This window comes from Pleurodeles waltl, chromosome 4_1 (genome assembly GCF_031143425.1).
Source record: "Pleurodeles waltl isolate 20211129_DDA chromosome 4_1, aPleWal1.hap1.20221129, whole genome shotgun sequence".
NCBI classification, from domain to species: Eukaryota; Metazoa; Chordata; class Amphibia; order Caudata; family Salamandridae; genus Pleurodeles; species Pleurodeles waltl.
Window position 1 is genome coordinate 17,286,032 of NC_090442.1, and position 10,830 is coordinate 17,296,861.

Sequence of the window (10,830 nt, forward strand, 5' to 3'; positions counted from 1 at the left end):
CAGGAAAACAGTCGAGAAGGCGGCAGGATCAGCGTTACAGAGTTGCAGTAGTCGTCTTTGCTACTATGTTGCAGGCTTCCAGAGCGGTCAGCGGTCGTTTCCTTATCAGAAGGTGAAGAGAGAGATGCAGAGGAACTCGGCTGAGCTCATGCATTCGTTATCTAAAGTTTCCCCAGAGACAGAGACCCTAAATAGCCAGAAAAGAGGGTTTGGCTACCTAGGAGAGAGGAAAGGCTACTAACACCTGAAGGAGCCTATCAGCAGGAGTCTCTGACGTCACCTGGTGGCACTGGCCACTCAGAGCAGTCCAGTGTGCCAGCAGCACCTCTGTTTCCAAGATGGCAGAGGTCTGGAGCACACTGGAGGAGCTCTGGACACCTCCCAGGGGAGGTGCAGGTCAGGGGAGTGGTCACTCCCCTTTCCTTTGTCCAGTTTCGCACCAGAGCAGGGGCTAAGGGGTCCCTGAACCGGTGTAGACTGGCTTATGCAGAATTGGGCACATCTGTGCCCAACAAAGCATTTCCAGAGGCTGGGGGAGGCTACTCCTCCCCTGCCTTCACACCATTTTCCAAAGGGAGAGGGTGTCACACCCTCTCTCAGAGGAAGTTCTTTGTTCTGCCATCCTGGGCCAGGCCTGGCTGGACCCCAGGAGGGCAGCTGCCTGTCTGAGGGGTTGGCAGCAGCAGCAGCTGCAGAGAAACCCCAGGAAGGGCAGTCTGGCAGTACCAGGGTCTGTGCTACAGACCACTGGGATCATGGAATTGTCCCAACAATGCCAGGATGGCATAGAGGGGGCAATTCCATGATCATAGACATGTTACATGGCCATATTCGGAGTTACCATGGTGAAGCTACATATAGGTAGTGACCTATATGTAGTGCACGCGTGTAATGGTGTCCCCGCACTCACAAAGTTCAGTGAATTGGCTCTGAACAATGTGGGGGCACCTTGGCTAGTGCCAGGGTGCCCTCACACTAAGTAACTTTGCACCTAACCTTTACCAGGTAAAGGTTAGACATATAGGTGACTTATAAGTTACTTAAGTGCAGTGTAAAATGGCTGTGAAATAACGTGGACGTTATTTCACTCAGGCTGCAGTGGCAGGCCTGTGTAAGAATTGTCAGAGCTCCCTATGGGTGGCAAAAGAAATGCTGCAGCCCATAGGGATCTCCTGGAACCCCAATACCCTGGGTACCTCAGTACCATATACTAGGGAATTATAAGGGTGTTCCAGTAAGCCAATGTAAATTGGTAAAATTGGTCACTAGCCTGTTAGTGACAATTTGAAAGTAATGAGAGAGCATAACCACTGAGGTTCTGGTTAGCAGAGCCTCAGTGAGACAGTTAGGCACCACACAGGGAACATATACATGCACACCTATGAGCACTGGGGCCCTGTGTGACAGGGTCCCAGTGACACATACATATAGGCCACAAACCTATGAGCACTGGGGTCCTGACCAGCAGGATCCCAGTGACACATAACAACCATACTGAAAACATAGTGTTTTCACTATGAGCACTGAGGCCTGGCTATCAGGATCCCAGTGAGACAGTGAAAACAGTGACAAACACCCTGACATACACTCACAAACAGGCCAAAAGTGGGGGTAACAAGGCTAGAAAGAGGCTACCTTCTCACAAGTAGGACATGTAAAGGTTTACTTTTCCACATGTCAGTACAATGAAAATGGTCTAAAAGCTATTATCATTGTAGTAAAGCTGCATGCTCCGTAGGAAAACTCAAGGATTATAAAGCTCACCTCCTGTTCAAGTTAGAGGGATCCTTCAGGTGACAGAATCCTTTCTTCAACTGCCCAGTTGATCAGGGGCAACTGGGCTTGGACTGGACTTTTCCTGACACCAACAAAGTCTCTAATGGCCTTCCCTGAGGTTTTGGGGGGCTTTAGAAGTGTACTTGTGGTTAATTGGAACTTAAAGGACTAAAGTCAGATGGTAAAATATTTGCTCACAGTAAAACTGGTTAGTGTATGTGACCTGCGCTCCATTGTGGTTCTACCGTGATAATTACTATCATTGGTGCTACGTGCTTCCTGGCGCTTTATGAAAAAAATTATTAATGTGAAGGCTGTGAGTATTTGTCAGGTAAATTATCGGTTGTCATAAGAACGGTATGACTGGTATGGTTAATTATTATTAAATTGTTAATCAATGTTTGTTTGCCCTATCTATGTGCATAATGTAGAAGTGGGACATTACAATGAACCCCTCACTCTGCTTTACAAAAAAGCCCTGCTTTGGAGGGAGCTGTAGCATGAAATGCAACAAGTTCCGAACTTTATCTACTTCAGGGAAAACTAAAGTATCACTTTTATTTATGTGTGCGGGCCAAAACTAGGCCCCGCAAGTTGCATTAGTTATAGGGAGATAGGCGGGTGTTAAAAACAAAAAAACAAAAACCTGAATGCACAATAATGCTTCAGTCTTTCAGGTTAGAAGAAAGTAGAAGTGGATGAAACAACCTTAGCAAGAGGTGGTAGAACTCCTACAGAAAAGAGCTGTGGTGCAAGTGTCAGAGTGGGAACATGTTCACCTTCCTTGTTCCCTAGGAGGACGGCCTTCTGCATCGGATCCTGGACCTCAGGGAATTGAACTTCTTGCTCAAAAAGGAAAAGTTCAAGAGGTAGACCCGAGCTCAAGTGTTATTGGTGTTGGAAGCTGGAGATTGGATGGTGTCACTTGACCTGCAGCATGCTTACTTCCACATCCTGATCTTGCGGTCGCATCTGCGGTATCTCCGTTTTATGGTGGGTTTTATGCACTACTAGTTTGTAGTATTCACACTTAAGTTAACATTGTCACCTTGAATTTTACAAAGATGATGGCGGTGGTTGCAGCCCATCTCCAAAGGTCGGGAACACTAATTTGCTTATATCTGATTGATTGGCTAATCAAAGGTGGATTGCCAGAGGCTGTGTCTCGCTATGTACAGTCAAGAGTAGTCCTGCTATTCGACCTGGGTTTATTGATCAACAAGCCAAAATCTCACCTGAAGCCCTCCTACCGACTCCAGTTAATAGGGACGGTACAGGAAACACTCTTCTCCGCTCCTTTCCTCCTAATCAGAGGATTGCAAACATTCAGAAATTGGTTCCCTCTTTCCAACACTGCACATGAGTCCCAGTTCTGAAGGTCCTATTGCTCCTTGGTCTGATGGGTTCCTGCATTCTCCTAGTCCTGCATGCACTTTGGCACACGAGGGCCCTGATGTGGTGCCTTTGCAGGCAGTGGCTATAGTACGGGGGAGAGTGGCAAAAGTTACTTAACAAACATGAGTTGGCACTTGAGCTGTTATAAAGTGAACAGAAAAGCATTGAGGTTCATAAATGCGTTTACCTTTGTTATATAATTCCTAAAGAATTACCTTTATAATTCACTTCCTGAAACTTAGGTATCAGCAGCACAACCTGCTCCATCTCTTTTTCCACAATATGTTCTTGTCTAAATGAAATATTGGCCATGTGCATCTTCCTAAAGCTGTACCTGTTGCATGTGGGTGCTCCGTGAGCGCCTGTTCTTCACTAAGTTACTCTGTGAACAGTAAATCACCTCCTTTTCTGAAGTAAATACAATGAGACTTATTCAACAGAACATTTATTAAAATATCTGTGTATGGTGAAATATCCTTTGATAAGTTTCAAAGACAGCAAAGAAGTGATGTCTTTTATAGCCAGGTAAATATTGTGTATTCACAGTACATTACGTTTGCATTTAGTAATTTTTTATCTCTTTACAGTCCACAGAAAATGCCCTGAATGCACAAAATGATTATGAATAATGAAGATAATATTGGAAATCTGCAAAACAGCGGCAAGAAACAGTGTAACAGTATTTCGGTAAACATCAGTGCAGAGACAGAGGAATCTGAACATAAATTGACAGATCCTGGAAGAATCAGTCAAGGGCAATTCAGTGAAAGTCTGAGGCGTGGACCTTCGCAGCACATGACTAGGAAATGAACTCTAGAAAATTAAGTCAACAACACTGACAAACTACGTTATGTGTGCAACACTACCTGTGATCATGGGATCAGTATAAATTGGTTACAGCAGTGCTCTGCTTCCTAAAGTGATAACAGACTATCATTCAGTGCTCTAGGTGTATTGTAAACTCTTTCTAGCCAAACCACAGCAACCAGAGTAAAGCACAAGAGTGGAGACAAACAACTAAGGGGTGAAGAAAAGAGGATTTCTTCTGTTTAAAATAAAGAGTACTATCTCAATTTGCACCTACCAGAAGGAGGATTAATCTTTACCCACAAATGTCAAAAACTGTTATCTGTTCTAAAGACACAACGCTCACAAAGAAGACTGACACATATTGTGAGTGTGGCAAGAATTTAGTGACCATTGCATTCTATTTTTGAATTGGAAATCAAATGTTCTAAATACCAGCAGCTACAGCAAATGTGAGAATAGTACAAGTGCTTTATCAACCATGTTGGCCCGTCAGGAAACACAGTCGTGGGAAGTGGACAAATATATCCCTGACCCAGAGACACCAACCAAGAAAGAAGAATCATACATGTGCAGCGAGAGCTTTAGTTTGTCATCGCTACAAAAGCACCATCAGCAAACTCACACAGGAGAAGAACTGTTCTATTGCACTGAATGTGTGCAAAGCTTAAGTCATTTAGCACTCCTAAAAGAGCATCAGCGAACACACACAGGGGAAAAGCCATTCAGATGCAGTGAATGTGTAAAGAGCTCTAGTCAGTCATCACAGCTCCAAAGCCATCAGCAAACACACACGGGAGAAAAACCATTCAAGTGCAGTGAATGTGGGAAGAGTTGTAGCTGTTTATCTGACCTCAAAAGACATAATCGAACACACACAAGGGAAAAACCATACAAATGCAATCAATGTGTGAAGAGCTTTAGTTGGTTATCACACCTCCAAAGACATCAGCGAACACACACAGGGGAAAAACCATACCAATGCAATGAGTGTGTGAAGAGCTTTAGCCGTTTATCAGACCTCCAAAGACATCATCGAACACACACCGGAGAAAAACCATACCATTGCAATGAATGTGTGAAGAGCTTTAGTCAGTTATCACACTTTCAAATACATCAGCGAACACACACAGGAGAAAAACCATACCATTGCAGTGAATGTTTGAAGAGCTTTAGATGTTCTTCAAACCTACAAACACATCAGCGAACACATGCCGGGGAAAAACCATACCATTGCAATCAATGTCTGAAGAGCTTTAGTTGGTTATCACACCTCCAAAGTCATCAGCGAACACACACAGGGGAAAAACCATACCATTGCAATGAGTGTGTGAAGAGCTTTAGCCGTTTATCAGACCTCCAAAGACATAATCGAACACACACCGGAGAAAAACCATACCATTGCAATGAATGTGTGAAGAGCTATAGCCTGTTATCACACCTTCAAAGACATCAGCGAACACACACAGGAGAAAAACCATACCATTGCAGTGAATGTTTGAAGAGCTTTAGATGTTTTTCAAACCTACAAACACATCAGCGAACACACACAGGGGAAAAGTCATTCAAGTGCAGTGAATGTGCGAGGAGCTTTATTCAGTTATCAAACCTACAAACACATCAGCGAACACACACTGGGGAGAAGCCATTTAAGTGCAGTGAATGTGAAAAGAGCTTTAATCAATTATCAAGTCTACAAGGACATCAGCGAACACACACTGGGGAGAAGCCATTTAAGTGCAGTGAGTGTGCTAAGAGCTTTAGTCAATTATCAAATCTACAGACACATCAGCGAACGCACACAGGGGAAAAGCCATTCAAGTGCAGTGAATGTGCAAAGAGCTTTAATCAATTATCAAATCTACAACGACATCAGCGAACGCACATAGGGGAAAACCATTCAAGTGCAGTGAATACGCGAAGAGCTTTAATCAATTATCAAATCTACAAAGACATCAGCGAACACACACAGGGGAAAACCATTCAAGTGCAGTGGATGTATAAAGAGCTATAGTCAATTATCAAACCGATATAGTCATTGTAATAAACGTATGAAGAGTTTTAGCTAATACAACGTGAAAGACATAACCAAGCACACAGGGGAAAACCACACAATTGCGCTGAACGTTGGAAGCACTTTACTCTGTTATCACATCTCCAAGTACATCAACTGTCATGAGGCCTATTCATGGTCTCAGTATGATTTTCATAATTATACCAGTATTGTAATCTCATCTAATTTGCTTCATAATAGACTACGTTGGTAGCAATAAATATATTCTGCACTTTCATTGCGTCTTTTTTACTGTTGGTATGGATATGTATGACTAAGATAATGAGGAAAAGGACTGACCTGTTTTTCCACTGCTCCCTGAGAGGGGGATAGAGTGTCGTGCCTTTTGGGTAGCCACAATTACTTGTCACTCTGTAAAGCTAGGAGGGCAAATAAGGCACTGTGAGCTAGACAGGTTTTTTGGGATGCCAGCACTGCTTTGGCAGAAGTGGAGCAGCCCCTGCACTCTGACGTTCTGTTGTTCCAAGGCACAGCCCGGAAGAGCAGACTCCCTGCGTCATGGCGCTATTGGCTATGTGTCTGGTACTTATGTAATGGCTCACCTGAGTAGTACTCCTCAGAATCTATAGTACCCTCACGCGTACACCGGAGACATCCATGGTGTGTGGGATTTATCCTCCGCAGTACTTTTTAATACAGGTGATTCTTTGAGCTCAAGCTTTTAAAAAGATTTAAAAATACCCATTTTTGGTGTTACTGCTTTGTTACCACTTTTGCCACGACCGGTTCCAATTGCAGTAAACTGCAGACGGTCTGTTCATACACATTTAACATTTCAAGGCCTCACTAATGTGGGTGGTGATTTTATTTTCGTGATTGAGGCACACAGTGGTTACAGAATGGAAGTTGTTTGTTCTTGGGTCAACGTTCCGGCTGTGGAAGGTAATACAAATAATTTTCTTGAATACACTAATATTGCACCACCTAACGCATACAGGGCATGTGCACTTTTGGAAATACCACTTACACATTTGGAACATACAAATTGGTTTCGAGGCACCCTAGAACATGTACTTGCCCTAGTACGCATGGGACCCCTTACTAATGAAGGGGCTATTTGGCCAGCCTTAGGTAACTTGACTGTTGTTCGACTCTAACGACAACTAGCTTAGTTTATTACTGCACTTTGATGGCTGCTCCTGTGCGAGTGGCAGCGGTGGGTGTACACAGTTGCCTGCTGCTTCGATAATTAGTCCTGTGATCAGAAGTGCAATTATGGGTAAAGTACTCACAGTATGTGAGGAAATTCCCATTTGGCTTGCCCAAAAAATAGACCAAATTGAGGCTATATTCCCCTTACGGGACCACAGGACAAGCATAGAATATAAACTATGAGCTTACCACATGGGATGGTACCCCAGATAGGGGACTGTAACACATGCGGTCAGCTGTCTCTACCCTGACTCATGGCACGCCGTCTTGGGCGGTGTTGCCAGATGTCCTGAAGCAAGCGCAGGATGAGTATGTGCCTGGCCCCTGTTTTGGGTATGAAATTATTGGGAAACGGTCCTGTCCTTTCTGAGATGATTCTCTCGAACATCAGAGGTGAAGCTGCATCTCTGGCTATATGTTGGAAGCTCACCGTGGTCGCTGCTGGTAACCAGGAGCGTGAAGTGCTGACCATTATAGCTGAAATTTATACTTCACTTGGTCACAATAATCTCCTCTCTTCTCCTCAGGGTGAAGCAGTAATCCTTCCTTCTTTCTCTTCCCTTGTCCCTGAGGAGATCAAACAAACGTATGCAGCGAAATGGTGTAGGAGGCTGGCCTGACTTGTAGTGGGTACCAGAGGTACTTACACCTTGTGCCAGGTCCAGTTATCCCTTATTAGTGTAGAAGAGGTGTTTCTAGCAGCTTAGGCTGATAGAAGGTAGCTATGGCAAAGCAGCTTAGGCTGAACTAGGAGACATGTAAAGCTCCTACTATACCACTGGTGTCATATGCACAATATCATAAGAAAACACAATACACAGAAGTACTAAAAATAAAGGTACTTTATTTTTATGACAATATGCCAAAAGTATCTCAGTGAGTACCCTCAGTATGAGGATAAGATATATACACAAGATATATGTACACAAACCAAAATTATGCAGGTAATAGCAAGAAAAGTAATGCAAGCAGTGTAAAATTACAATAGATTGCAATAGGAGCACATAGGTATAGGGGCAACACAAACCATATACTCCAAAAGTGGAATGCGAACCACGAATGAACCCCAAACCTATGTGAGCTTCTAGAGGGTCGCTGGGACTGTAAGAAAACAGTGAGGGTTAGAAAAATAGCCCACCCCAAGACCCTGAAAGGTAGGTGTAAAGTGCACCTGCTACCCCCTGAAAGCACAGAAGTCGTGATAGGGGGATTCTGCTGGAAGAACAAACACCAGCAATGCAACAACAGTGGATTTCCGGACCTGAGTACCTGTAAAACAAGGGGACCAAGTCCAAGAGTCGCGACAGTGTCGAGAGTGGGCAGGAGCCCAGGAAATGCCAGCTGAGGGTGGAAGGAAGCTGCCACCTGTTGGAAGAAGCTTGGAGTTCTGCAAGAAAGAAGAGAGCTAGGAACTTCTCCTTTGGAGGATGGATGTCTCACGTCGCGATGGAGCTTGCAGAGGTGTTACCACGCAGAAAGACCGCAAACAAGCCTTGCTAGCTGCAAGGGTCGTGGTAGAGGTTTTTGGGTGCTGCTGTGGCCCAGGAAGGACCAGGATGTCGCCACTTGGAGGAGGAGACAGAGGGGGCGCCCAGCAAGTCAGGGAGCCCTCACAGAAGCAGGCAGCACCCGCAGAAGTACCTGAGCAGGCACTTGAAAGAAGAGTGAACTGGAGTCCATGCGAAGACACAAAAGGGAGTCCCACGACGCCGGAGGACAACTCAGAAGGATGTGCACTGCAGGTTAGAGTGTCGGGGACCCAGGCTTGGCTGTGCACGAAGGAAATCCTGGAAGAGTGCACAGGAGCCGGAGCAGCTGCAAATCACGCTGTACCCAGCAATGCAGTCTAGCGTGGGGAGGCAAGGACTTACCTCCACCAAACTTGGACTGAAGAGTCACTGGACTGTGGGAGTCACTTGGACAGAGTTGCTGAGTTCCAGGGACCACGCTCGTCGTGCTAAGAGGGGACCCAGAGGACCAGTGATGCAGTCTTTTGGTGCCTGCGGTTGCAAGGGGAAGATTCCGTCAACCAACGGGAGATTTCTTCAGAGCTCCTGGTGCAGAGAGGAGGCAGGCTACCCCCAGAGCATGCACCACCTGGAAACAGTCGAGAAAGCTGGCAGGATGAAGCGATACAAGGTTGCTAGTAGTTGTCTTGCTACTTTGTTGCGGTTTTGCAGGCGTCCTGAGCAGTCAGCGGTCGATCCTTTGGTAGAAGGTGAAGAGGAAGATGCAGAGGAACTCTGGTGAGCTCTTGCATTCGTTATCTGGTGAGATCCCCAAAGCAGAAACCCTAAATAGCTAGAAAAGGAGGTTTGGCAACCTAGGAAGGAGGACTGGCCACCAAGAGAGGTAAGAGCCTATCAGAAGGAGCCTCTGACGTCACCTGCTGGCACTGGCCACTCAGAGCAGTCCAGTGTGCCACAAACACCTCTGTTTCCAAGATGGCAGAGGTCTGGGACACACTGGAGTAGCTCTGGGCACCTCCCCTAGGAGGTGCAGGTCAGGGGAGTGGTCACTCCCCTTTCCTTTGTCCAGTTTCACGCCAGAGCAGGGCTGGGGGATCCCTGAACCGGTGTAGACTGGCTTATGCAGAGATGGGCACCATCTGTGCCCATCAAAGCCTTTCCAGAGGCTGGGGGAGGCTACCCCTCCCCAGCCCTCACACCTATTTCCAAAGGGAGAGGGTGTTACAACCTCTCTCAGAGGAAGCCCTTTGTTCTGCCTTCTTGGACCAGGGCTGCCTGGACCCCAGGAGGGCAGAAACCTGTCTGAGGGGTTGGCAGCAGCAGCAGCTGCAGTGGAGACCCCGGAAAGGCAGTTTGGCAGTACAAGGGTTCTGTGCTAGAGACCCGGGGGATCATGGAATTTTCCCCCCAATGCCAGAATGGCATTGGGGTGACAATTCCATGATCTTAGACATGTTACATGGCCATGTTCGGAGTTACCAAAGTGACGCTGTACATAGGTAGTGACCTATGTACAGTGCACGGGTGTAATGGTGTCCCCGCACTCACAAAGTCCGGGGAATTTGCCCTGAACGATGTGGGGGTACCTTGGCTAGTGCCAGGGTGCCCACACACTAAGTAACTTTGCACCCAACCTTCACCAGGTGACGGTTAGACATATAGGTGACTTATAAGTTACTTAAGTGCAGTGGCAAATGGCTGTGAAATAACGTGGACGTTAATTCACGCCGGCTGCAGTGGCAGGCCTGTGTAAGAATTGTCAGAGCTCCCTAATGGTGGCAAAAGAAATGCTGCAGCCCATAGGGATCTCCTGGAACCCCAATACCCTGGGTACCTCAGTACCATATACTAGGGAATTATATGGGTGTACCAGTGTGCCAATGAGAATTGGTAAGTTTAGTCACTAGCCTGTTAGTGACAAATTTGGAAAGCAGAGAGAGCATAACCACTGAGGTTCTGGTTAGCAGAGCCTCAGTGAGATAGTTAGGCATCACACAGGGAACACATACAGGGCACATACTTATGAGCACTGGGGCCCTGCCTGGCAGGGTCCCAGTGACACATAGACTAAAACAACATATATACAGTGAAATATGGGGGTAACATGCCAGGCAAGATGGTACTTTCCTACAAATGGGCTCTTGCTGAAGCCCGAGC

At 46.0% G+C, this 10,830-nt stretch overlaps 1 pseudogene; it reads left to right on the forward strand.

Moving 5' to 3' along the window:
- The window catches only part of LOC138287256 (zinc finger protein 271-like), a 39,215-nt pseudogene extending 32,957 nt beyond the window's left edge, over positions 1-6,258 (forward strand).
- The last annotated feature ends 4,572 nt before the right edge of the window (positions 6,259-10,830 follow it).